Consider the following 27,407-nt stretch of genomic DNA (forward strand, 5'->3'; position numbering starts at 1 on the left):
GGTTTTATAGACACGATTTTTTTTTATTTTTCGATATTATTTCTATTTCATACAACTTTTATATGTTACACCTCGACAAGTTCTTATATTCTACCGGCCAGAAGACAAACTAAACACGGTTTTATGGACACTAGCGCCACCTGTTGGCCAAACGCCAAACTTAACACGGTTTTATAGATACTAGCGCCCTCTGCCGGCCAGGAGCCACACTTAACACGAATTTACAGACACTAGCGCCCTCTGCCGGCCAGAAGACAAACTTAACACGGTTTTATAGACACTAGCGCCACCTGCCGGCCAGGCGCCAAACTTGACACTGTTTTATAGACACTAGCGCCACCTGCCGGCCAGAAGACAAACTAAACACGGTTTTATAGACACTAGCGCCCTCTGCCGGCCAGGAGCCACACTTAACACGGTTTTATAGACACTAGCGCTACCTGCCTGCCAGAAAACAAACTAAACACGGTTTTATAGACACTAGCGCCCTCTGCCGGCCAAACGCCAAACTTAACACGGTTTTATAGACACTAGCGCCCTCTACCGGCCAAACGCCACACTTAACACGGTTTTATAAACACTAGCGCCCTCTGCCGGCCAGAAGCCACACTAAACACGGTTTTATAGACACTAGCGCCCTCTGCCGGTCAGACGTCAAACTTAACACGGTTTTATAGACACTAATGCCCCCTGCCGGCCAAGCGCCAAACTTGACACGGTTTTATAGACACTAGCGCCCTCTGCCGGCCAGATGCCACACTTAACACGAATTTACAGACACTAGCGCACTCTGCCGGCCAGAAGCCACACTTAACACGGTTTTATAGACACTAGCGCCCTCTGCCGGCCAGACGCCAAACTTGACACGGTTTCATAGACACTAGCGCCCTCTGCCGGCCAGATGCCAAACTTGACACGGTTTTATAGACACTAGTGCCCCCTGCCGGCCAGACGCCAAACTTGACACGGTTTTATAGACACTAGCGCCCTCTGCCGGTCAGACGCCAAACTTGACACGGTTTATAGACACTAGCGCCCTCTGCCGGCCAGATGCCAAACTTGACACGGTTTTATAGACACGATTTTTTTTTCGTTATTATTACTATTTCATACAACTTTTATATGTTACACCTCGAACAGTTTCTATTCTCATAAAACTTTAAACTAACCTAACCTAACCTAACCTAACCTTTTTTTTGGTGTGGATGGGCAAATCTTATAATACCAATCAGAAAGTGTCCCAGATGTGCATCGCTTCACACAACCTAATCTAACATACATCTATCTCTTTATTTTTGGACAAGTATCTACATCGAGCGGCAATCTAATTTCATAATACTTTTTTCCCTTTGTATTACTATTTCCATACAACTTTTATATAACACACCTCGGACGGCTTCTACATACAAAACATCTCCATTCAATTTTCGCAATTCATCTTTTTCGACAAGTTCTTATATCCTACCGGCCAGAAGACAAACTAAACACGGTTTTATAGACACTAGCGCCCTCCGCCGGCCAAACGCCAAACTTAACACGGTTTTATAGACACTAGAGCCCTCTGCCGGCCAAACGCCAAACTTAACACGGTTTTATAGACACTAGCGCCCTCTGCCGGCCAGACGTCAAACTTAACACTGTTTTATAGACACTAGTGCCCCCTGCCGGCCAGACGCCAAACTTTACACGGTTTCATAGTCACTAGCGCCCTCTGCCGGCCGGACGCCAAACTTGACACGGTTTTATAGACACTAGCGCCCTCTGCCGGCCAAACGCCAAACTTAACACGAATTTATAGACACTAGCGCCCTCTGCCGGCCAGACGCCAAACTTAACACGGTTTTATAGACACCAGCGCCCTCTGCCGGCCAGATGCCAAACTTGACACGGTTTTATAGACACGATTTCTTTTTTTCGTTATTATTACTATTTCATACAATTTTTATATGTTACACCTCGAACAGTTTCTATTCTCATAAAACTTTAAACTAACCTAACCTAACCTAACCTAACCTTACCTATCCTATCCTAACCTAACCTATCCTAACCTAACCTATCCTATCCTAACCTAACCTAACCTAACCTAACCTTTTTTTTTAGTGTGGATGGGCAAATCTTCATAATACCAATCAGAAAGTGTCCCAGATGTGCATCGCTTCACACAACCTAACCTAACATACATCTATCTCTTTATTTTTGGACAAGTACCTATATCGAGCGGCAATCTAATTTCATAATACTTTTTTCCCTTTGTATTACTATTTTCATACAACTTTTATATGTTACACCCCGAACGGCTTCTACATACAGAACACCCCCATTCAATTTTCACAATTGATCTTTTTCGACAATTTCATACATCGAGCGAACATCTTATTTCATAATACTTTGGTTTTCATAATTCTAACTATTTGCATACAACTTTCATATAACACACCTCGGACGGCTTCTACATACAAAACATCTCCATTCAATTTTCGCAATCCATCTTTTTCGACAAGTTCTTATATCCTACCGGCCAGAAGACAAACTAAACACGGTTTTATAGACACTAGAGCCCTCTGCCGGCCAAACGACAAACTAAACACTGTTTTATAGACACTAGCGCCCTCTGCCGGCCAAACGCCAAACTTAACACGGTTTTATAGACACTAGCGCCCTCTGCCGGCCAGACGCCAAACTAAACACGGTTTTATAGACACTAGCGCCACCTGCCGGCCAGAAGACAAACTTAACACGGTTTTATAAACACTAGCGCCACCTGCCGGCCAGACGCCAAACTTGACACGGTTTTATAGACACGATTTTTTTTTTCGATAATATTTCTATTTCATACAACTTTTATATGTTACACCTCGACAAGTTCTTATATCCTACCGGCCAGAAGACAAACTAAACACGGTTTTATAGACACTAGCTCCACCTGCCGGCCAGAAGACAAACTAAACACGGTTTTTTAGACACTAGCGCCCTCTGCCGGCCAGGCGCCAAACTCGACACGGTTTTATAGATACTAGCGCCCTCTGCCGGCCAGAAGCCACACTTAACACGAATTTACAGACACTAGCGCCCTCTGCCGGCCTGAAGCCACACTTAACACGGTTTTATAGACACTAGCGCCACCTGCCGGCCAGAAGACAAACTAAACACGGTTTTATAGACACTAGCGCCCTCTGCCGGCCAGAAGCCACACTTAACATGGTTTTATAGACACTAGCGCCACCTGCCGGCCTGAAGACAAACTAAACACGGTTTATAGACACTAGCGCCCTCTGCCGGCCAGGCGCCAAACTTGACACGGTTTTATAGACACCATTTTTTTTTTTTTCGATATTATTACTATTTCATACAACTTTTATATGTTACACCTCGACAAGTTCTTATATCCTACCGGCCAGAAGAAAAACTAAACACGGTTTTATAGACACTAGCGCCACCTGTTGGCCAAACGCCAAACTTAACACGGTTTTATAGACACTAGCGCCCTCTGCCGACCAGGCGCCAAACTCGACACGGTTTTATAGACACTAGCACCCTCTGCCGGCCAGAAGCCACACTTAACACGAATTTACAGACACTAGCGCCCTCTGCCGACCAGAAGCCACACTTAACACGAATTTACAGACACTAGCGCCCTCTGCCGGCCAGAAGCCACACTTAACACGGTTTTATAGACACTAGCGCCCTCTGCCGGCCTGAAGACAAACTAAACACGGTTTATAGACACTAGCGCCCTCTGCCGGCCAGGCGCCAAACTTGACACGGTTTTATAGACACGATTTTTTTTTTTACGATATTATTACTATTTCATACAACTTTTATATGTTACACCTCGACAAGTTCTTATATCCTACCGGCCAGAAGACAAACTAAACACGGTTTTATAGACACGATTTTTTTTTTTTCGATATCATTACTATTTCATACAACTTTTATATGTTACACCTCGACAAGTTCTTATATCCTACCGGCCAGAAGAAAAACTAAACACGGTTTTATAGACACTAGCGCCACCCCTGTTGGCCAAACGCCAAACTTAACACGGTTTTATAGACACTAGCGCCCTCTGCCGACCAGGCGCCAAACTCGATACGGTTTTATAGACACTAGCGCCCTCTGCCGGCAAGAAGAAACACTTAACACGAATTTACAGACATTAGCGCCCTCTGCCGGCCAGAAGCCACACTTAACACGAATTTACAGACACTAGCGCCCTCTGCCGGCCAGAAGCCACACTTAACACGGTTTTATAGACACTAGCGCCCTCTGCCGGCCTAAAGACAAACTAAACACGGTTTATAGACACTAGCGCCCTCTGCCGGCCAGGCGCCAAACTTGACACGGTTTTATAGACACGATTTTTTTTTATTTTTCGATATTATTTCTATTTCATACAACTTTTATATGTTACACCTCGACAAGTTCTTATATCCTACCGGCCAGAAGACAAACTAAACACGGTTTTATGGACACTAGCGCCACCTGTTGGCCAAACGCCAAACTTAACACGGTTTTATAGACACTAGCGCCACCTGCCGGCCAGAAGACAAACTAAACACGGTTTTATAGACACTAGCGCCCTCTGCCGGCCAGGCGCCAAACTCGACACGGTTTTATAGATACTAGCGCCCTCTGCCGGCCAGAAGCCACACTTAACACGAATTTACAGACACTAGCGCCCTCTGCCGGCCAGAAGACAAACTTAACACGGTTTTATAGACACTAGCGCCCTCTGCCGGCCAGGAGCCACACTTAACACGGTTTTATAGACACTAGCGCCACCTGCCTGCCAGAAAACAAACTAAACACGGTTTTATAGACACTAGCGCCCTCTGCCGGCCAAACGCCAAACTTAACACGGTTTTATAGACACTAGCGCCCTCTACCGGCCAAACGCCACACTTAACACGGTTTTATAAACACTAGCGCCCTCTGCCGGCCAGAAGCCACACTAAACACGGTTTTATAGACACTAGCGCCCTCTGCCGGTCAGACGTCAAACTTAACACGGTTTTATAGACACTAATGCCCCCTGCCGGCCAGACGCCAAACTTTACACGGTTTCATAGTCACTAGCGCCCTCTGCCGGCCAGACGCCAAACTTGACACGGTTTTATAGACACTAGCGCCCTCTGCCGGCCAAACGCCAAACTTAACACGAATTTATAGACACTAGCGCCCTCTGCCGGCCAGACGCCAAACTTAACACGGTTTAATAGACACTAGCGCCCTCTGCTGGCCAAGCGCCAAACTTGACACGGTTTTATAGACACTAGCGCCCTCTGCCGGCCAGATGCCAAACTTGACACGGTTTTATAGACACGATTTTTTTTTTTTCGTTATTATCACTATTTCATACAACTTTTATATGTTACACCTCGAACAGTTTCTATTCTCATAAAACTTTAAACTAACCTAACCTAACCTAACCTAACCTTACCTATCCTATCCTAACCTAACCTAACCTATCCTAACCTAACCTATCCTATCCTAACCTAACCTAACCTTACCTAACCTTTTTTTTAGTGTGGATGGGCAAATCTTCATAATACCAATCAGAAAGTGTCCCAGATGTGCATCGCTTCACACAACCTAACCTAACATACATCTATCTCTTTATTTTTGGACAAGTACCTGTATCGAGCGAACATCTAATTTCATAATACTTTTTTCCCTTTGTATTACTATTTTCATACAACTTTTATATGTTACACCCCGAACGGCTTCTACATACAGAACACCCCCATTCAAATTTCACAATTGATCTTTTTCGACAATTTCATACATCGAGCGAACATCTAATTTCATAATACTTTGGTTTTCATAATTCTAACTATTTGCATACAACTTTCATATAACACACCTCGGACGGCTTCTACATACAAAACATCTCCATTCAATTTTCGCAATTCATCTTTTTCGACAAGTTCTTATATCCTACCGGCCAGAAGACAAACTAAACACGGTTTTATAGACACTAGCGCCCTCTGCCGGCCAAACGCCAAACTAATCACGGTTTTATAGACACTAGCGCCCTCTGCCGTCCAGACGCCAAACTTAACACGGTTTTATAGACACTATCGCCCCCTGCCGGCCAGACGCCAAACTTAACAAGGTTTTATAGACACTAGCGCCCTCTGCCGGCCAGACGCCAAACTAAACACGGTTTTATAGACACTAGTGCCCCCTGCCGGCCAGACGCCAAATTTTACACGGTTTTATAGTCACTAGCGCCCTCTGCCGGCCAGACGCCAAACTTGACAGGGTTATATAGACACTAGCGCCCTCTGCCGGCCAGACGCCAAACACGACACGGTTTTATAGACACTAGCGCCCTCTGCCGGCCAAACGCCAAACTTAACACGGTTTTATATACATTAGCGCCCTCTGCCGGCCAGACGCCAAACTTGACACGGTTTTATAGACACGATTTTTTTTTTCGTTATTATTACTATTTCATACAACTTTTATATGTTACACCTCGAACAGTTTCTATTCTCATAAAACTTTAAACTAACCTAACCTAACCTAACCTAAGCTAACCTATCCTAACCTAACCTAACCTAACCTATCCTATCCTAACCTAACCTAACCTAACCTAACCTAACCTTTTTTTTAGTGTTGATGGGCAAATCTTATAATACCAATCAGAAAGTGTCCCAGATGTGCATCGCTTCACACAACCTAACCTAACATACATCTATCTCTTTATTTTTGGACAAGTACCTATATCGAGCGGCAATCTAATTTCATAATACTTTTTTCCCTTTGTATTACTATTTTCATACAACTTTTATATAACACACCTCGGACGGCTTCTACATACAAAACATCTCCATTCAATTTTCGCAATTCATCTTTTTCGACAAGTTCTTATATCCTATAGGCCAGAAAACAAACTAAACACGGTTTTATAGACACTAGCGCCCTCTGCCGGCCTAACGCCAAACTTAACACGGTTTTATAGACACTAGCGCCCTCTGCCGGCCAAACGCCAAACTTAACACGGTTTTATAGACACTAGCGCCCTCTGCCGGCCAGACGCCAAACTTGACACGGTTTCATAGACACTAGCGCCCTCTGCCGGCCAGATGCCAAACTTGACACGGTTTTATAGACACTAGTGCCCCCTGCCGGCCAGACGCCAAACTTGACACGGTTTTATAGACACTAGCGCCCTCTGCCGGTCAGACGCCAAACTTGACACGGTTTTATAGACACTAGCGCCCTCTGCCGGCCAGATGCCAAACTTGACACGGTTTTATAGACACGATTTTTTTTCGTTATTATTACTATTTCATACAACTTTTATATGTTACACCTCGAACAGTTTCTATTCTCATAAAACTTTAAACTAACCTAACCTAATCTAACCTAACCTTTTTTTTGGTGTGGATGGGCAAATCTTATAATACCAATCAGAAAGTGTCCCAGATGTGCATCGCTTCACACAACCCAATCTAACATACATCTATCTCTTTATTTTTGGACAAGTATCTACATCGAGCGGCAATCTAATTTCATAATACTTTTTTCCCTTTGTATTACTATTTCCATACAACTTTTATATAACACACCTCGGACGGCTTCTACATACAAAACATCTCCATTCAATTTTCGCAATTCATTTTTTTCGACAAGTTCTTATATCCTACCGGCCAGAAGACAAACTAAACACGGTTTTATAGACACTAGCGCCCTCTGCCGGCCGAACGCCAAACTTAACACGGTTTTATAGACACTAGCGCCCTCTGCCGGCCAAACGCCAAACTTAACACGGTTTTATAGACACTAGCGCCCTCTGCCGGCCAGACGTCAAACTTAACACGGTTTTATAGACACTAGTGCCCCCTGCCGGCCAGACGCCAAACTTTACACGGTTTCATAGTCACTAGCGCCCTCTGCCGGCCAGACGCCAAACTTGACACGGTTTTATAGACACTAGCGCCCTCTGCCGGCCAAGCGCCAAACTTGACACGGTTTTATAGACACTAGCGCCCTCTGCCGGCCAGATGCCAAACTTGACACAGTTTTATAGACACGATTTTTTTTTCGTTATTATTACTATTTCATACAACTTTTATATGTTACACCTTGAACAGTTTCTATTCTCATAAAACTTTAAACTAACCTAACCTAACCTAACCTAACCTTACCTATCCTATCCTAACCTAACCTATCCTAACCTAACCTATCCTATCCTAACCTAACCTAACCTAACCTAACCTTTTTTTTAGTGTGGATGGGCAAATCTTCATAATACCAATCAGAAAGTGTCCCAGATGTGCATCGCTCCACACAACCTAACCTAACATACATCTATCTCTTTATTTTTGGACAAGTACCTATATCGAGCGGCAATCTAATTTCATAATACTTTTTTCCCTTTGTATTACTATTTTCATACAACTTTTATATGTTACACCCCGAACGGCTTCTACATACAGAACACCCCCATTCAATTTTCACAATTGATCTTTTTCGACAATTTCATACATCGAGCGAACATCTTATTTCATAATACTTTGGTTTTCATAATTCTAACTATTTGCATACAACTTTCATATAACACACCTCGGACGGCTTCTACATACAAAACATCTCCATTCAATTTACGCAATCCATCTTTTTCGACAAGTTCTTATATCCTACCGGCCAGAAGACAAACTAAACACGGTTTTATAGACACTAGCGCCACCTGCCGGCCAGAAGACAAACTTAACACGGTTTTATAGACACGATTTTTTTTTTTTACGATATTATTACTATTTCATACAACTTTTATATGTTACACCTCGACAAGTTCTTATATCCTACCGGCCAGAAGACAAACTAAACACGGTTTTATAGTCACGATTTTTTTTTTTCGATATCATTACTATTTCATACAACTTTTATAAGTTACACCTCGACAAGTTCTTATATCCTACCGGCCAGAAGAAAAACTAAACACGGTTTTATAGACACTAGCGCCCTCTGCCGACCAGGCGCCAAACTCGACACGGTTTTATAGACACTAGCGCCCTCTGCCGGCAAGAAGCCACACTTAACACGAATTTACAGACACTAGCGCCCTCTGCCGGCCAGAAGCCACACTTAACACGAATTTACAGACACTAGCGCCCTCTGCCGGCCAGAAGCCACACTTAACACGGTTTTATAGACACTAGCGCCCTCTGCCGGCCTAAAGACAAACTAAACACGGTTTATAGACACTAGCGCCCTCTGCCGGCCAGGAGCCACACTTAACACGGTTTTATAGACACTAGCGCCACCTGCCTGCCAGAAAACAAACTAAACACGGTTTTATAGACACTAGCGCCACCTGCCGGCCAGAAGACAAACTAAACACGGTTTTATAGACACTAGCGCCCTCTGCCGGCCAGGCGCCAAACTCGACACGGTTTTATAGATACTAGCGCCCTCTGCCGGCCAGAAGCCACACTTAACACGAATTTACAGACACTAGCGCCCTCTGCCGGCCAGAAGACAAACTTAACACGGTTTTATAGACACTAGCACAACCTGCCGGCCAGGCGCCAAACTTGACACTGTTTTATAGACACTAGCGCCACCTGCCGGCCAGAAGACAAACTAAACACGGTTTTATAGACACTAGCGCCCTCTGCCGACCAAACGCCAAACTTAACACGGTTTTATAGACACTAGCGCCCTCTACCGGCCAAACGCCACACTTAACACGGTTTTATAAACACTAGCGCCCTCTGCCGGCCAGAAGCCACACTAAACACGGTTTTATAGACACTAGCGCCCTCTGCCGGTCAGACGTCAAACTTAACACGGTTTTATAGACACTAATGCCCCCTGCCGGCCAGACGCCAAACTTTACACGGTTTCATAGTCACTAGCGCCCTCTGCCGGCCAGACGCCAAACTTGACACGGTTTTATAGACACTAGCGCCCTCTGCCGGTCAGACGCCAATCTTCACACGGTTTTATAGACACTAGCGCCCTCTGCCGGCCAGACGCCAAACTTAACACGGTTTAATAGACACTAGCGCCCTCTGCTGGCCAAGCGCCAAACTTGACACGGTTTTATAGACACTAGCGCCCTCTGCCGGCCAGATGCCAAACTTGACACGGTTTTATAGACACGATTTTTTTTTTTCGTTATTATCACTATTTCATACAACTTTTATATGTTACACCTCGAACAGTTTCTATTCTCATAAAACTTTAAACTAACCTAACCTAACCTAACCTAACCTTACCTATCCTATCCTAACCTAACCTAAGCTATCCTAACCTAACCTATCCTATCCTAACCTAACCTAACCTTACCTAATCTTTTTTTTAGTGTGGATGTGCAAATCTTCATAATACCAATCAGAAAGTGTCCCAGATGTGCATCGCTTCACACAACCTAACCTAACATACATCTATCTCTTTATTTTTGGACAAGTACCTGTATCGAGCGAACATCTGATTTCATAATACTTTTTCCCTTTGTATTACTAATTTCATACAACTTTTATATGTTACACCCCGAACGGCTTCTACATACAAAACATCTCCATTCAATTTTCACAATTGATCTTTTTCGACAATTTCATACATCGAGCGAACATCTAATTTCATAATACTTTGGTTTCCATAATTCTAACTATTTGCATACAACTTTCATATAACACACCTCGGACGGCTTCTACATACAAAACATCTCCATTCAATTTTAGCAATTCATCTTTTTCGACAAGTTCTAATATCCTACCGGCCAGAAGACAAGCTAAACATGGTTTTATAGACACTAGCGCCCTCTGCCGGCCAAACGCCAAACTAATCACGGTTTTATAGACACTAGCGCCCTCTGCCGGCCAGACGCCAAACTTAACACGGTTTTATAGACACTATCGCCCCCTGCCGGCCAGACGCCAAACTTAACAAGGTTTTATAGACACTAGCGCCCTCTGCCGGCCAGACACCAAACTTGACACGGTTTTATAGACACTAGCGCCCTCTGCCGGCCAGGCGCCAAACTTGACACGGTTTTATAGACACGATTTTTTTTTTTCGTTATTATTACTATTTCATACAACTTTTATATGTTACACCTCGAACAGTTTCTATTCTCATAAAACTTTAAACTAACCTAACCTAACCTAACCTAACCTAACCTAACCTAACCTAACCTAACCTATCCTATCCTAACCTAACTTAACCTAACCTGTCCTATCCTATCCTAACCTAACCTAACCTTTTTTTTAGTGTGGATGGACAAATCTTCATAATACCAATCAGAAAGTGTCCTAGATGTGCATCGCTTCACACAACCTAACCTAACATACATCTATCTCTTTATTTTTGGACAAGTACCTATATCGAGCGGCAATCTAATTTCATAATACTTTTTTCTTTTTGTATTACTATTTTCATACAACTTTTATATTACACACCTCGGACGGCTTCTACATACAGAACATCTCCATTCAATTTTCGCAATTCATCTTTTTCGACAAGTTCTTATATCCTACCGGCCAGACGCCAAACTTTACACGGTTTCATAGTCACTAGCGCCCTCTGCCGGCCAGACGCCAAACTTGACACGGTTTTATAGACACTAGCGCCCTCTGCCGGCCAAGCGCCAAACTTGACACGGTTTTATAGACACTAGCGCCCTCTGCCGGCCAGATGCCAAACTTGACACGGTTTTATAGACACGATTTTTTTTTTCGTTATTATTACTATTTCATACAACTTTTATATGTTACACCTCGAACAGTTTCTATTCTCATAAAACTTCAAACTAACCTAACCTAACCTAACCTAACCTTACCTCACCTATCCTAACCTAACCTATCCTAACCTAACCTATCCTATCCTAACCTAACCTAACCTAACCTAACCTTTTTTTTAGTGTGGATGGGCAAATCTTCATAATACCAATCAGAAAGTGTCCCAGATGTGCATCGCTCCACACAACCTAACCTAACATACATCTATCTCTTTATTTTTGGACAAGTACCTATATCGAGCGGCAATCTAATTTCATAATACTTTTTTCCCTTTGTATTACTATTTTCATACAACTTTTATATGTTACACCCCGAACGGCTTCTACATACAGAACACCCCCATTCAATTTTCACAATTGATCTTTTTCGACAATTTCATACATCGAGCGAACATCTTATTTCATAATACTTTGGTTTTCATAATTCTAACTATTTGCATACAACTTTCCTATAACACACCTCGGACGGCTTCTACATACAAAACATCTCCATTCAATTTACGCAATCCATCTTTTTCGACAAGTTCTTATATCCTACCGGCCAGAAGACAAACTAAACACGGTTTTATAGACACTAGAGCCCTCTGCCGGCCAAACGCCAAACTTAACACGGTTTTATAGACACTAGCGCCCTCTGCCGGCCAGGCGCCAAATTTGACACGGTTTTATAGACACTAGCGCCCTCTACCGGCCGGACGCCAAACTAAACACGGTTTTATAGACACTAGCGCCACCTGCCGGCCAGAAGACAAACTTAACACGGTTTTATAAACACTAGCGCCACCTGCCGACCAGACGCCAAACTTGACACGGTTTTATAGACACGATTTTTTTTTTTTTCGGTATTATTTCTATTTCATACAACTTTTATATGTTACACCTCGACAAGTTCTTATATCCTACCGGCCAGAAGACAAACTAAACACGGTTTTATAGACACTAGCGCCACCTGTTGGCCAAACGCCAAACTAAACACGGTTTTATAGACACTAGCGCCCTCTGCCGGCCAAACTCCAAACTTAACACGGTTTTATAGACACCAGCGCCCTCTGCCGGCCAAACGCCAAACTTAACACGGTTTTATAGACACTAGCTTCCTCTGCCGGCCAGACGCCAAACTTAACACGGTTTTATAGACACTAGTGCCCCCTGCCGGCCAGACGCCAAACTTTACACGGTTTTATAGTCACTAGCGCCCTCTGCCGGCCAGACGCCAAACTTGACAGGGTTATATAGACACTAGCGCCCTCTGCTGGCCAGACGCCAAACTTGACACGGTTTTATAGACACTAGCGCCCTCTGCCGGCCAAACGCCAAACTTAACACGGTTTTATATACATTAGCGCCCTCTGCCGGCCAGACGCCAAACTTGACACGGTTTTATAGACACGATTTTTTTTTTCGTTATTATTACTATTTCATACAACTTTTATATGTTACACCTCGAACAGTTTCCATTCTCATAAAACTTTAAACTAACCTAACCTAACCTAACCTAAGCTAACCTATCCTAACCTAACCTAACCTAACCTATCCTATCCTAACCTAACCTAACCCAACCTAACCTAACCTTTTTTTTAGTGTGGATGGGCAAATCTTATAATACCAATCAGAAAGTGTCCCAGATGTGCATCGCTTCACACAACCTAACCTAACATACATCTATCTCTTTATTTTTGGACAAGTACCTATATCGAGCGGCAATCTAATTTCATAATACTTTTTTCCCTTTGTATTACTATTTTCATACAACTTTTATATAACACACCTCGGACGGCTTCTACATACAAAACATCTCCATTCAATTTTCGCAATTCATCTTTTTCGACAAGTTCTTATATCCTACCGGCCAGAAAACAAACTAAACACGGTTTTATAGACACTAGCGCCCTCTGCCGGCCTAACGCCAAACTTAACACGGTTTTATAGACACTAGCGCCCTCTGCCGGCCAAACGCCAAACTTAACACGGTTTTATAGAAACTAGCGCCCTCTGCCGGCCAGACGCCAAACTTGACACGGTTTCATAGACACTAGCGCCCTCTGCCGGCCAGATGCCAAACTTGACACGGTTTTATAGACACTAGCGCCCTCTGCCTGTCAGACGCCAAACTTGACACGGTTTTATAGACACTAGCGCCCTCTGCCGGCCAGATGCCAAACTTGACACGGTTTTATAGACACGATTTTTTTTCGTTATTATTACTATTTCATACAACTTTTATATGTTACACCTCGAACAGTTTCTATTCTCATAAAACTTTAAACTAACCTAACCTAATCTAACCTAACCTTTTTTTTGGTGTGGATGGGCAAATCTTATAATACCAATCAGAAAGTGTCCCAGATGTGCATCGCTTCACACAACCTAATCTAACATACATCTATCTCTTTATTTTTGGACAAGTATCTACATCGAGCGGCAATCTAATTTCATAATACTTTTTTCCCTTTGTATTACTATTTCCATACAACTTTTATATAACACACCTCGGACGGCTTCTACATACAAAACATCTCCATTCAATTTTCGCAATTCATCTTTTTCGACAAGTTCTTATATCCTACCGGCCAGAAGACAAACTAAACACGGTTTTATAGACACTAGCGCCCTCTGCCGGCCGAACGCCAAACTTAACACGGTTTTATAGACACTAGCGCCCTCTGCCGGCCAAACGCCAAACTTAACACGGTTTTATAGACACTAGCGCCCTCTGCCGGCCAGACGTCAAACTTAACACGGTTTTATAGACACTAGTGCCCCCTGCCGGCCAGACGCCAAACTTTACACGGTTTCATAGTCACTAGCGCCCTCTGCCGGCCAAGCGCCAAACTTGACACCGTTTTATAGACACTAGCGCCCTCTGCCGGCCAAGCGCCAAACTTGACACCGTTTTATAGACACTAGCGCCCTCTGCCGGCCAGATGCCAAACTTGACACGGTTTTATAGACACGATTTTTTTTTTCGTTATTATTACTATTTCATACAACTTTTATATGTTACACCTCGAACAGTTTCTATTCTCATAAAACTTCAAACTAACCTAACCTAACCTAACCTAACCTAACCTTACCTATCCTATCCTAACCTAACCTATCCTAACCTAACCTATCCTATCCTAACCTAACCTAACCTAACCTAACCTTTTTTTTAGTGTGGATGGGCAAATCTTCATAATACCAATCAGAAAGTGTCCCAGATGTGCATCGCTCCACACAACCTAACCCAACATACATCTATCTCTTTATTTTTGGACAAGTACCTATATCGAGCGGCAATCTAATTTCATAATACTTTTTTCCCTTTGTATTACTATTTTCATACAACTTTTATATGTTACACCCCGAACGGCTTCTACATACAGAACACCCCCATTCAATTTTCACAATTGATCTTTTTCGACAATTTCATACATCGAGCGAACATCTTATTTCATAATACTTTGGTTTTCATAATTCTAACTATTTGCATACAACTTTCCTATAACACACCTCGGACGGCTTCTACATACAAAACATCTCCATTCAATTTACGCAATCCATCTTTTTCGACAAGTTCTTATATCCTACCGGCCAGAAGACAAACTAAACACGGTTTTATAGACACTAGAGCCCTCTGCCGGCCAAACGCCAAACTTAACACGGTTTTATAGACACTAGCGCCCTCTGCCGGCCAGGCGCCAAATTTGACACGGTTTTATAGACACTAGCGCCCTCTACCGGCCAGAAGACAAACTTAACACGGTTTTATAAACACTAGCGCCACCTGCCGACCAGACGCCAAACTTGACAAGGTTTTATAGACACGATTTTTTTTTTTTCGATATTATTTCTATTTCATACAACTTTTATATGTTACACCTCGACAAGTTCTTATATCCTACCGGCCAGAAGACAAACTAAACACGGTTTCATAGACACAAGCGCCACCTGTTGGCCAAACGCCAAACTAAACACGGTTTTATAGACACTAGCGCCACCTGCCGGCCAGAAGACAAACTAAACACGGTTTTTTAGACACTAGCGCCCTCTGCCGGCCAGGCGCTAAACTCGACACGGTTTTATAGATACTAGCGCCCTCTGCCGGCCAGAAGCCACACTTAACACGAATTTACAGACACTAGCGCCCTCTGCCGGCCTGAAGCCACACTTAACACAGTTTTATAGACACTAGCGCCACCTGCCGGCCAGAAGACAAACTAAACACGGTTTTATAGACACTAGCGCCCTCTGCCGGCCAGAAGCCACACTTAACACGGTTTTATAGACACTAGCGCCACCTGCCGGCCTGAAGACAAACTAATCACGGTTTATAGACACTAGCGCCCTCTGCCGGCCAGGCGCCAAACTTGACACGGTTTTATAGACACGATTTTTTTTTTTTCGATATTATCACTATTTCATACAACTTTTATATGTTACACCTCGACAAGTTCTTATATCCTACCGGCCAGAAGAAAAACTAAACACGGTTTTATAGACACTAGCGCCACCTGTTGGCCAAACGCCAAACTTAACACGGTTTTATAGACACTAGCGCCCTCTGCCGACCAGGCGCCAAACTCGACACGGTTTTATAGACACTAGCGCCCTCTGCCGGCCAGAAGCCACACTTTACACGAATTTACAGACACTAGCGCCCTCTGCCGGCCAGAAGCCACACTTAACACGAATTTACAGACACTAGCGCCCTCTGCCGGCCAGAAGCCACACTTAACACGAATTTACAGACACTAGCGCCCTCTGCCGGCCAGAAGCCACACTTAACACGGTTTTATAGACACTAGCGCCCTCTGCCGGCCTGAAGACAAACTAAACACGGTTTATAGACACTAGCGCCCTCTGCCGGCCAGGCGTCAAACTTGACACGGTTTTATAAATACTAGCGCCCTCTGCCGGCCAGAAGCCACACTTAACACGAATTTACAGACACTAGCGCCCTCTGCCGGCCTGAAGCCACACTTAACACGGTTTTATAGACACTAGCGCCACCTGCCGGCCAGAAGACAAACTAAACACGGTTTTATAGACACTAGCGCCCTCTGCCGGCCAAAAGCCACACTTAACACGGTTTTATAGACACTAGCGCCACCTGCCAACCTGAAGACAAACTAAACACGGTTTATAGACACTAGCGCCCTCTGCCGGCCAGGCGCCAAACTTGACACGGTTTTATAGACACGATTTTTTTTTTTCGATATTATCACTATTTCATACAACTTTTATATGTTACACCTCGACAAGTTCTTATATCCTACCGGCCAGAAGAAAAACTAAACACGGTTTTATAGACACTAGCGCCACCTGTTGGCCAAACGCCAAACTTAACACGGTTTTATAGACACTAGCGCCCTCTGCCGACCAGGCGCCAAACTCGACACGGTTTTATAGACACTAGCGCCCTCTGCCGGCCAGAAGCCACACTTAACACGAATTTACAGACACTAGCGCCCTCTGCCGGCCAGAAGCCACACTTAACACGAATTTACAGACACTAGCGCTCTCTGCCGGCCAGAAGCCACACTTAACACGGTTTTATAGACACTAGCGCCCTCTGCCGGCCTGAAGACAAACTAAACACGGTTTATAGACACTAGCGCCCTCTGCCGGCCAGGCGCCAAACTTGACACGGTTTTATAAATACTAGCGCCCTCTGCCGGCCAGAAGCCACACTTAACACGAATTTACAGACACTAGCGCCCTCTGCCGGCCTGAAGCCACACTTAACACGGTTTTATAGACACTAGCGCCACCTGCCGGCCAGAAGACAAACTAAACACGGTTTTATAGACACTAGCGCCCTCTGCCGGCCAGACGTCAAACTTAACACGGTTTTATAGACACTAGTGCCCCCTGCCGGCCAGACGCCAAACTTTACACGGTTTCATAGTCACTAGCGCCCTCTGCCGGCCAGACGCCAAACTTGACACGGTTTTATAGACACTAGCGCCCTCTGCCGGCCAAGCGCCAAACTTGACACCGTTTTATAGACACTAGCGCCCTCTGCCGGCCAGATGCCAAACTTGACACGGTTTTATAGACACGATTTTTTTTTTCGTTATTATTACTATTTCATACAACTTTTATATGTTACACCTCGAACAGTTTCTATTCTCATAAAACTTCAAACTGACCTAACCTAACCTAACCTAACCTAACCTTACCTATCCTATCCTAACCTAACCTATCCTAACCTAACCTATCCTATCCTAACCTAACCTAACCTAACCTAACCTTTTTTTTAGTGTGGATAGGCAAATCTTCATAATACCAATCAGAAAGTGTCCCAGATGTGCATCGCTCCACACAACCTAACCCAACATACATCTATCTCTTTATTTTTGGACAAGTACCTATATCGAGCGGCAATCTAATTTCATAATACTTTTTTCCCTTTGTATTACTATTTTCATACAACTTTTATATGTTCACCCCGAACGGCTTCTACATACAGAACACCCCCATTCAATTTTCACAATTGATCTTTTTCGACAATTTCATACATCGAGCGAACATCTTATTTCATAATACTTTGGTTTTCATAATTCTAACTATTTGCATACAACTTTCCTATAACACACCTCGGACGGCTTCTACATACAAAACATCTCCATTCAATTTACGCAATCCATCTTTTTCGACAAGTTCTTATATCCTACCGGCCAGAAGACAAACTAAACACGGTTTTATAGACACTAGAGCCCTCTGCCGGCCAAACGCCAAACTTAACACGGTTTTATAGACACTAGCGCCCTCTGCCGGCCAGGCGCCAAATTTGACACGGTTTTATAGACACTAGCGCCCTCTACCGGCCAGAAGACAAACTTAACACGGTTTTATAAACACTAGCGCCACCTGCCGACCAGACGCCAAACTTGACACGGTTTTATAGACACGATTTTTTTTTTTTCGATATTATTTCTATTTCATACAACTTTTATATGTTACACCTCGACAAGTTCTTATATCCTACCGGCCAGAAGACAAACTAAACACGGTTTCATAGACACTAGCGCCACCTGTTGGCCAAACGCCAAACTAAACACGGTTTTATAGACACTAGCGCCACCTGCCGGCCAGAAGACAAACTAAACACGGTTTTTTAGACACTAGCGCCCTCTGCCGGCCAGGCGCTAAACTCGACACGGTTTTATAGATACTAGCGCCCTCTGCCGGCCAGAAGCCACACTTAACACGAATTTACAGACACTAGCGCCCTCTGCCGGCCTGAAGCCACACTTAACACGGTTTTATAGACACTAGCGCCACCTGCCGGCCAGAAGACAAACTAAACACGGTTTTATAGACACTAGCGCCCTCTGCCGGCCAGAAGCCACACTTAACACGGTTTTATAGACACTAGCGCCACCTGCCGGCCTGAAGACAAACTAATCACGGTTTATAGACACTAGCGCCCTCTGCCGGCCAGGCGCTAAACTCGACACGGTTTTATAGATACTAGCGCCCTCTGCCGGCCAGAAGCCACACTTAACACGAATTTACAGACACTAGCGCCCTCTGCCGGCCTGAAGCCACACTTAACACGGTTTTGTAGACACTAGCGCCACCTGCCGGCCAGAAGACAAACTAAACACGGTTTTATAGACACTAGCGCCCTCTGCCGGCCAGAAGCCACACTTAACACGGTTTTATAGACACTAGCGCCACCTGCCGGCCTGAAGACAAACTAATCACGGTTTATAGACACTAGCGCCCTCTGCCGGCCAGGCGCCAAACTTGACACGGTTTTATAGACACGATTTTTTTTTTTTCGATATTATTACTATTTCATACAACTTTTATATGTTACACCTCGACAAGTTCTTATATCCTACCGGCCAGAAGAAAAACTAAACACGGTTTTATAGACACGATTTTTTTTTTTTCGATATCATTACTATTTCATACAACTTTTATATGTTACACCTCGACAAGTTCTTATATCCTACCGGCCAGAAGAAAAACTAAACACGGTTTCATAGACACTAGCGCCACCTGTTGGCCAAACGCCAAACTTAACACGGTTTTATAGACACTAGCGCCCTCTGCCGACCAGGCGCCAAACTCGACACGGTTTTATAGACACTAGCGCCCTCTGCCGGCAAGAAGCCACACTTAACACGAATTTACAGACACTAGCGCCCTCTGCCGGCCAGAAGCCACACTTAACACGAATTTATAGTCACTAGCGCCCTCTGCCGGCCAGAAGCCACACTTAACACGGTTTTATAGACACTAGCGCCCTCTGCCGGCCTGAAGACAAACTAAACACGGTTTATAGACACTAGCGCCCTCTGCCGGCCAGGCGCCAAACTTGACACGGTTTTATAGACACGATTTTTTTTTATTTTTCGATATTATTTCTATTTCATACAACTTTTATATGTTATACCTCGACAAGTTCTGATATCCTACCGGCCAGAAGACAAACTAAACACGGTTTTATAGACACTAGCGCCACCTGTTGGCCAAACGCCAAACTTAACACGGTTTTATAGATACTAGCGCCCTCTGCCGGCCAGAAGCCACACTTAACACGAATTTACAGACACTAGCGCCCTCTGCCGGCCAGAAGACAAACTTAACACGGTTTTATAGACACTAGCGCCACCTGCCGGCCAGGCGCCAAACTTGACCCTGTTTTATAGACACTAGCGCCACCTGCCGGCCAGAAGACAAACTAAACACGGTTTTATAGACACTAGCGCCCTCTGCCGGCCAGGAGCCACACTTTACACGGTTTTATAGACACTAGCGCCACCTGCCTGCCAGAAAACAAACTAAACACGGTTTTATAGACACTAGCGCCCTCTGCCGGCCAAACGCCAAACTTAACACGGTTTTATAGACGCTAGCGCCCTCTACCGGCCAAACGCCACACTTAACACGGTTTTATAAACACTAGCGCCCCCTGCCGGCCAGAAGCCACACTAAACACGGTTTTATAGACACTAGCGCCACCTGCTGGCCAGAAGATAAACTTAACACGGTTTTATAGACACTAGCGCCCTCTGCCGGCCAGACGTCAAACTTAACACGGTTTTATAGACACTAATGCCCCCTGCCGGCCAGACGCCAAACTTTACACGGTTTTATAGTCACTAGCGCCCTCTGCCGGCCAGACGCCAAACTTGACACGGTTTTATAGACACTAGCGCCCTCTGCCGGCCAAACGTCAAACTTAACACGAATTTATAGACACTAGCGCCCTCTGCCGGCCAAATGCCAAACTTAACACGGTTTTATAGACACTAGCGCCCTCTGCCGGCCAAGCGCCGAACTTGACACAGTTTTATAGACACTAGCGCCCTCTGCCGGCCAGATGCCAAACTTGACACGGTTTTATAGACACGATTTTTTTTTTTCGTTATTATCACTATTTCATACAACTTTTATATGTTACACCTCGAACAGTTTCTATTCTCATAAAACTTTAAACTAACCTAACCTAACCTAACCTAACCTTACCTATCCTATCCTAACCTAACCCAACCTATCCTAACCTAACCTATCCTATCCTAACCTAACCTAACCTTACCTAACCTTTTTTTTAGTGTGGATGGGCAAATCTTCATAATACCAATCAGAAAGTGTCCCAGATGTGCATCGCTTCACACAACCTAACCTAACATACATCTATCTCTTTATTTTTGGACAAGTACATATATCGAGCGGCAATCTAATTTCATAATACTTTTTTCCCTTTGTATTACTATTTTCATACAATTTTATATGTTACACCCCGAACGGCTTCTACATACAGAACACCCCCATTCAATTTTCACAATTGATCTTTTTCGACAATTTCATACATCGAGCGAACATCTTATTTCATAATACTTTGGTTTTCATAATTCTAACTATTTGCATACAACTTTCATATAACACACCTCGGACGGCTTCTACATACAAAACATCTCCATTCAATTTTCGCAATTAATCTTTTTCGACAAGTTCTTATATCCTACCGGCCAGAAGACAAACTAAACACGGTTTTATAGACACTAGCGCCCTCTGCCGGCCAGATGCCAAACTTGACACGGTTTTATAGACACGATTTTTTTTTTCGTTATTATTACTATTTCATACAACTTTTATATGTTACACCTCGAACAGTTTCTATTCTCATAAAACTTTAAACTAACCTAACCTAACCTAACCTCTGCCGGCCAGACGCCAAACTAAACACGGTTTTATAGACACTAGCGCCACCTGTTGGCCAAACGCCAAACTTAATACGGTGTTATAGATACTAGCGCCCTCTGCCGACCAGGCGCCAAACTCGACACGGTTTTATAGACACTAGCGCCCTCTGCCGGCCAGAAGCCACACTTAACACGAATTTACAGACACTAGCGCCCTCTGCCGGCCAGAAGCCACACTTAACACGAATTTACAGACACTAGCGCCCTCTGCCGGCCAGAAGCCACACTTAACACGGTTTAATAGACACTAGCGCCCTCTGCCAGCCTGAAGACAAACTAAACACGGTTTATAGACACTAGCGCCCTCTGCCGGCCAGGCGCCAAACTTGACACGGTTTTATAGACACGATTTTTTTTTTTTCGATATTATTACTATTTCATACAACTTTTATATGTTACACCTCGACAAGTTCTTATATCCTACCGGCCAGAAGACAAACTAAACACAGTTTTATAGACACGATTTTTTTTTTTTTTCGATATTGTTACTATTTCATACAACTTTTATATGTTACACCTCGACAAGTTCTTATATCCTACCGGCCAGAAGAAAAACTAAACACGGTTTTATAGACACTAGCGCCACCTGTTTGCCAAACGCCAAACTTAACACGGTTTTATAGACACTAGCGCCCTCTGCCGACCAGGCGCCAAACTCGACACGGTTTTATAGACACTAGCGCCCTCTGCCGGCCAGAAGCCACACTTAACACGAATTTACAGACACTAGCGCCCTCTGCCGGCCAGAAGCCACACTTAACACGAATTTACAGACACTAGCGCCCTCTGCCGGCCAGAAGCCACACTTAACACGGTTTTATAGACACTAGCGCCCTCTGCCGGCCTGGAGACAAACTAAACACGGTTTATAGACACTAGCGCCCTCTGCCGGCCAGGCGTCAAACTTGACACGGTTTTATAAATACTAGCGCCCTCTGCCGGCCAGAAGCCACACTTAACACGAATTTACAGACACTAGCGCCCTCTGCCGGCCTGAAGCCACACTTAACACGGTTTTATAGACACTAGCGCCACCTGCCGGCCAGAAGACAAACTAAACACGGTTTTATAGACACTAGCGCCCTCTGCCGGCCAGAAGCCACACTTAACACGGTTTTATAGACACTAGCGCCACCTGCCAACCTGAAGACAAACTAAACACGGTTTATAGACACTAGCGCCCTCTGCCGGCCAGGCGCCAAACTTGACACGGTTTTATAGACACGATTTTTTTTTTTCGATATTATCACTATTTCATACAACTTTTATATGTTACACCTCGACAAGTTCTTATATCCTACCGGCCAGAAGAAAAACTAAACACGGTTTTATAGACACTAGCGCCACCTGTTGGCCAAACTCCAAACTTAACACGGTTTTATAGACACTAGCGCCCTCTGCCGTCCAGGCGCCAAACTCCACACGGTTTTATAGACACTAGCGCCCTCTGCCGGCCAGAAGCCACACTTAACACGAATTTACAGACACTAGCGCCCTCTGCCGGCCAGAAGCCACACTTAACACGAATTTACAGACACTAGCGCTCTCTGCCGGCCAGAAGCCACACTTAACACGGTTTTATAGACACTAGCGCCCTCTGCCGGCCTGAAGACAAACTAAACACTGTTTATAGACACTAGCGCCCTCTGCCGGCCAGGCGCCAAACTTGACACGGTTTTAAAGATACTAGCGCCGTCTGCCGGCCAGAAGCCACACTTAACACGAATTTACAGACACTAGCGCCCTCTGCCGGCCTGAAGCCACACTTAACACGGTTTTATAGACACTAGCGCCACTTGCCGGCCAGAAGACAAACTAAACACGGTTTTATAGACACTAGCGCCCTCTGCCGGCCAGAAGCCACACTTAACACGGTTTTATAGACACTAGCGCCACCTGCCGGCCTGAAGACAAACTAAACACGGTTTATAGACACTAGCGCCCTCTGCCGGCCAGGCGCCAAACTTGACACGGTTTTATAGACACTAGCGCCCTCTGCCAGCCTGAAGACAAACTAAACACGGTTTATAGACACTAGCGCCCCCTATTTTTTTTTTTTCGATATTATCACTATTTCATACAACTTTTATATGTTACACCTCGACAAGTTCTTATATCCTACCGGCCAGAAGACAAACTGAACACGGTTTTATAGACACTAGCGCCACCTGTTGGCCAAACGCCAAACTTAACACGGTGTTATAGATACTAGCGCCCTCTGCCGACCAGGCGCCAAACTCGACACGCTTTTATAGACACTAGCGCCCTCTGCCGGCCAGAAGCCACACTTAACACGAATTTACAGACACTAGCGCCCTCTGCCGGCCAGAAGCCACACTTAACACGAATTTACAGACACTAGCGCCCTCTGCCGGCCAGAAGCCACACTTAACACGGTTTTATAGACACTAGCGCCCTCTGCCAGCCTGAAGACAAACTAAACACGGTTTATAGACACTAGCGCCCTCTGCCGGCCAGGCGCCAAACTTGACACGGTTTTATAGACACGATTTTTTTTTTTTTTTTCGATATTATTACTATTTCATACAACTTTCATATGTTACACCTCGACAAGTTCTTATATCCTACCGGCCAGAAGACAAACTAAACACAGTTTTATAGACACGATTTTTTTTTTTTTCGATATTGTTACTATTTCATACAACTTTTATATGTTACACCTCGACAAGTTCTTATATCCTACCGGCCAGAAGAAAAACTAAACACGGTTTTATAGACACTAGCGCCACCTGTTGGCCAAACGCCAAACTTAACACGGTTTTATAGACACTAGCGCCCTCTGCCGGCCAGAAGCCACACTTAACACGGTTTTATAGACACTAGCGCCACCTGCCGGCCTGAAGACAAACTAAACACGGTTTATAGACACTAGCGCCCTCTGCCGGCCAGGCGCCAAACTTGACACGGTTTTATAGACACTAGCGCCCTCTGCCAGCCTGAAGACAAACTAAACACGGTTTATAGACACTAGCGCCCCCTATTTTTTTTTTTTCGATATTATCACTATTTCATACAACTTTTATATGTTACACCTCGACAAGTTCTTATATCCTACCGGCCAGAAGACAAACTGAACACGGTTTTATAGACACTAGCGCCACCTGTTGGCCAAACGCCAAACTTAACACGGTGTTATAGATACTAGCGCCCTCTGCCGACCAGGCGCCAAACTCGACACGCTTTTATAGACACTAGCGCCCTCTGCCGGCCAGAAGCCACACTTAACACGAATTTACAGACACTAGCGCCCTCTGCCGGCCAGAAGCCACACTTAACACGAATTTACAGACACTAGCGCCCTCTGCCGGCCAGAAGCCACACTTAACACGGTTTTATAGACACTAGCGCCCTCTGCCAGCCTGAAGACAAACTAAACACGGTTTATAGACACTAGCGCCCTCTGCCGGCCAGGCGCCAAACTTGACACGGTTTTATAGACACGATTTTTTTTTTTTTTTTCGATATTATTACTATTTCATACAACTTTCATATGTTACACCTCGACAAGTTCTTATATCCTACCGGCCAGAAGACAAACTAAACACAGTTTTATAGACACGATTTTTTTTTTTTTCGATATTGTTACTATTTCATACAACTTTTATATGTTACACCTCGACAAGTTCTTATATCCTACCGGCCAGAAGAAAAACTAAACACGGTTTTATAGACACTAGCGCCACCTGTTGGCCAAACGCCAAACTTAACACGGTTTTATAGACACTAGCGCCCTCTGCCGACCAGGCGCCAAACTCGACACGGTTTTATAGACACTAGCGCCCTCTGCCGGCCAGAAGCCACACTTAACACGAATTTACAGACACTAGCGCCCTCTGCCGGCCAGAAGCCACACTTAACACGAATTTACAGACACTAGCGCTCTCTGCCGGCCAGAAGCCACACTTAACACGGTTTTATAGACACTAGCGCCCTCTGCCGGCCTGAAGACAAACTAAACACGGTTTATAGACACTAGCGCCCTCTGCCGGCCAGGCGCCAAACTTGACACGGTTTTATAAATACTAGCGCCCTCTGCCGGCCAGAAGCCACACTTAACACGAATTTACAGACACTAGCGCCCTCTGCCGGCCTGAAGCCACACTTAACACGGTTTTATAGACACTAGCGCCACCTGCCGGCCAGAAGACAAACTAAACACGGTTTTATAGACACTAGCGCCCTCTGCCGGCCAGAAGCCACACTTAACACGGTTTTATAGACACTAGCGCCACCTGCCAACCTGAAGACAAACTAAACACGGTTTATAGACACTAGCGCCCTCTGCCGGCCAGGCGCCAAACTTGACACGGTTTTATAGACACGATTTTTTTTTTTTCGATATTATCACTATTTCATACAACTTTTATATGTTACACCTCGACAAGTTCTTATATCCTACCGGCCAGAAGACAAACTAAACACGGTTTTATAGACACTAGAGCCCTCTGCCGGCCAAACGACAAACTAAACACTGTTTTATAGACACTAGCGCCCTCTGCCGGCCAAACGCCAAACTTAACACGGTTTTATAGACACTAGCGCCCTCTGCCGGCCAGACGCCAAACTAAACACGGTTTTATAGACACTAGCGCCACCTGCCGGCCAGAAGACAAACTTAACACGGTTTTATAAACACTAGCGCCACCTGCCGGCCAGACGCCAAACTTGACACGTTTTTATAGACACGATTTTTTTTTTCGATATTATTTCTATTTCATACAACTTTTATATGTTACACCTCGACAAGTTCTTATATCCTACCGGCCAGAAGACAAACTAAACACGGTTTTACAGACACTAGCGCCACCTGTTGGCCAAACGCCAAACTTAACACCGTTTTATAGACACTAGCGCCACCTGCCGGCCAGAAGACAAACTAAACACGGTTTTATAGACACTAGCGCCCTCTGCCGGCCAGGCGCCAAACTCGACACGGTTTTATAGATACTAGCACCCTCTGCCGGCCAGAAGCCACACTTAACACGAATTTACAGACACTAGCGCCCTCTGCCGGCCTGAAGCCACACTTAACACGGTTTTATAGACACTAGCGCCACCTGCCGGCCTGAAGACAAACTGAACACGGTTTATAGACACTAGCGCCCTCTGCCGGCCAGGCGCCAAACTTGACACGGTTTTATAGACCCGATTTTTTTTTTCGATATTATTACTATTTCATACAACTTTTATATGTTACACCTCGACAAGTTCTTATATCCTACCAGCCAGAAGAAAAACTAAACACGGTTTTATAGACACTAGCGCCACCTGTTGGCCAAACGCCAAACTTAACACGGTGTTATAGATACTAGCGCCCTCTGCCGACCAGGCGCCAAACTCGACACGGTTTTATAGACACTAGCGCCCTCTGCCGGCCAGAAGCCACACTTAACACGAATTTACAGACACTAGCGCCCTCTGCCGGCCAG

The sequence above is a fragment of the Diorhabda sublineata genome, chromosome 11 (genome assembly GCF_026230105.1).
Source record: "Diorhabda sublineata isolate icDioSubl1.1 chromosome 11, icDioSubl1.1, whole genome shotgun sequence".
NCBI classification, from domain to species: domain Eukaryota; kingdom Metazoa; phylum Arthropoda; class Insecta; order Coleoptera; family Chrysomelidae; genus Diorhabda; species Diorhabda sublineata.